This window comes from Halichoerus grypus, chromosome 7 (assembly GCF_964656455.1).
Source record: "Halichoerus grypus chromosome 7, mHalGry1.hap1.1, whole genome shotgun sequence".
Lineage (NCBI taxonomy): Eukaryota > Metazoa > Chordata > Mammalia > Carnivora > Phocidae > Halichoerus > Halichoerus grypus.
Genome location: NC_135718.1, coordinates 103,133,559 through 103,136,053, shown reverse-complemented (window position 1 = coordinate 103,136,053; position 2,495 = coordinate 103,133,559). Strand labels below are relative to the sequence as shown.

The window sequence follows — 2,495 nt, the reverse complement described above, 5'->3', positions numbered from 1 at the left end:
TGCCAGATAGTTATTTTCTAACTTAATCTAATCATTCATTCTATATTTATTAGTTGGCATTCTCCTGTAAGGAAAAAATTTCTCTTCTTATCAAAATTAATTAATTAACTAATTCATTCATTTGCATCAGTATGGACTCATGGATACCTATGTTATTCACTGGGTTCTAATCTCTTATCATCATTATTTATCAAACCTGTCATCAAATTGTTCCCAATTTGGCAGTGTCCCTATCATTCTTTCAGTACTTCCTTACTTTCTGGAACAAGACTAAGAGCATCTTGTAACTCTCCTGCCATTTCTTCTGAGGGCCCTACTTCCTTTTAAAGGAGAATGGTGTTTAGAAATCAAAATGTGGATGCTAGGTATGTTTAGTGTTATTGGAATGTCACTGCTCCCAGCTTCTCTCAATGGCTAGAGCTAAGGAGCACATACACACATACTCTACTCAGGCTTCGACAACCTGCACTAAGCTGTGAGGTCACTCTCCTCATCTGCTCCTGCTCTACTATCCTGCCTTCCCACTCTTGCCATCTGCCCAACTTACAGCTAGATCCTCTCGTCACCCTGCTCAGAACCTAATATCCTTCACCAGGCTGCTGTCACTGTCTCTCCACACAGTCACCCTCCTTCCCCATTACCACGGCCCACTCTTCTCCAATTCCCCTGCAAGGCTTCCATACCCTGGAATTCCCCCTACCATGCTCAGCCCCTTTGAATAACTTTTGATTATGCAGGATGGAAGGCAGGAAAGCAGAGATGGTCACAGGGCCAACCTCTCCATCAGGTACAGTAGACACAGTTCTCAGGGCCCATGATATTTTAGGGGCCCGCAACCATGTCGCAACTTTAATTTCTTTTAAATTCAGAAGAAATAATGAACATACTAATGAACCCAACCTGAATTAAATTTATTTTTATATCAATGCAAAATAAAATGTTTAATTTTTTTAAAGGTATGGAAGAGAATTTATTTAGCTTTGTGAGGTTTTACTTTCACAATAATATATACCCTTGGCACTGTAAGACCCTATTACAGTTTCATAAATTTCCCTAATAAGGTAAATATTCAGGTTGATTTTATGAGACTTTCAGACATTAAGTTTGAGAAAGTTAATGGTTATCAGAATTTGCACAGATGATGACAATCAAAACAGTAAATAAAATCAAAGACTAAGACTTAACACCCCTAATAACATAGTAAATTGCAATTTCTAGTCAACATCTATTCCTGTGTTATATTCATTTTGATATCTTATTTTCCATTTTATACTCTGGTGTTTTCTTCTGAATATAGGTACAAATAATCTTTTGTGTTAACTCCCACTTTTAATACCACAAATTCACCTGGTTTACCTTGGCTATCTTTTTATCATTTAGTGTAGGATAAACTTTTTAAACTAGTTATACTCTAGTAACTTTGTGAATGAAAAAATTTTAAGAAAGCTAAGAACAAATAATGGAGTCATTCTTTCACTGGGCCTCATCCAGTTTCAGGAAAACCACTTCCCAAAAGCAGCAGTTCTGTATGATAAATCTTCCTGTGTCTAAACAGAAACTGAACAAAAAGTGCAATTATGGGAAATCTATGATAGTTTACTAGATATTGTGTGCTTTTAACAGCTCAACACTGGTAATACTTGATAATCAAGAGTAAAGTAATAGGCTAACATTGGAAAATGTATACTTTAATAAGTATATGAACAATTAGGTAAGCGTGTAGAGAAGCTGACCAAGATACATATATTAGGAGATGCCAGTGTCCATCTAAATTTTCTATATTTCATTTTTTAAAGAGAATATTTATTGAAGTTGTTTAATGTGTAATTTCTCGTGTGCCATTTTGGAAGTCCTTTATTGTAAAGACTCTTCCTTTGTCTGATGACCAACAGCAGCCACAGTGTCAGTGATTATTCTGGACCTCCACGGTGGATAAATTCAATTTCTTTCTGGGACACAAGTTTCCTTCTGTATTTCTGTCCTGAGGTACTGTTTTTATTATTTCTGCAGTGTCTGGTGGACCCTAATGCACCAGCCGTGCTGGTGATTTACTTCCATCAGAATGCTGTGAAGTTGAAGAGGAGTGAGGTGGTAGTCCCGTTGACCTCAAAACTTCTGATACATTGGGTTTAGGGTTGTCTCTTCTGTCAGGGGATCTTATTAATGGAGTATGTGACTCGACGACCTGAATGACCCTGCTGGCAGGTGCCATCTCAGTGCCCATCATGACCCAAATTAATTTTTATGGAAGAAGGGAAGTAGCAAGGCCTTATGAAAGTTACAATGCAGCCTTGCTGTCTTGATTAGTTTCGTAGGTCCAGCTCCTTGTAGGGTTTCTGGAACATAGTATATACTCAATAAATGTGAAATAAATGAATGATTAAGTGGCCAAGCATTGGGGCTTGTATTTCTTGTTTTTCCCATGGCAGACAAGAATAGAGCAGAAAAAAAAGTCATATTTGTTGATGGCCTGTTTACCAGAATGAGTGTTTGCT

The 2,495-nt window shown here is 37.4% G+C and overlaps 1 pseudogene; it reads right to left on the bottom strand.

Annotated features, from left to right (window-relative positions):
* Window positions 1-1,910: 1,910 nt before the first annotated feature.
* LOC118543151 (alpha-ketoglutarate dehydrogenase component 4 pseudogene) lies at window positions 1,911-2,227 on the bottom strand (annotated as a pseudogene).
* Window positions 2,228-2,495: the final 268 nt, after the last annotated feature.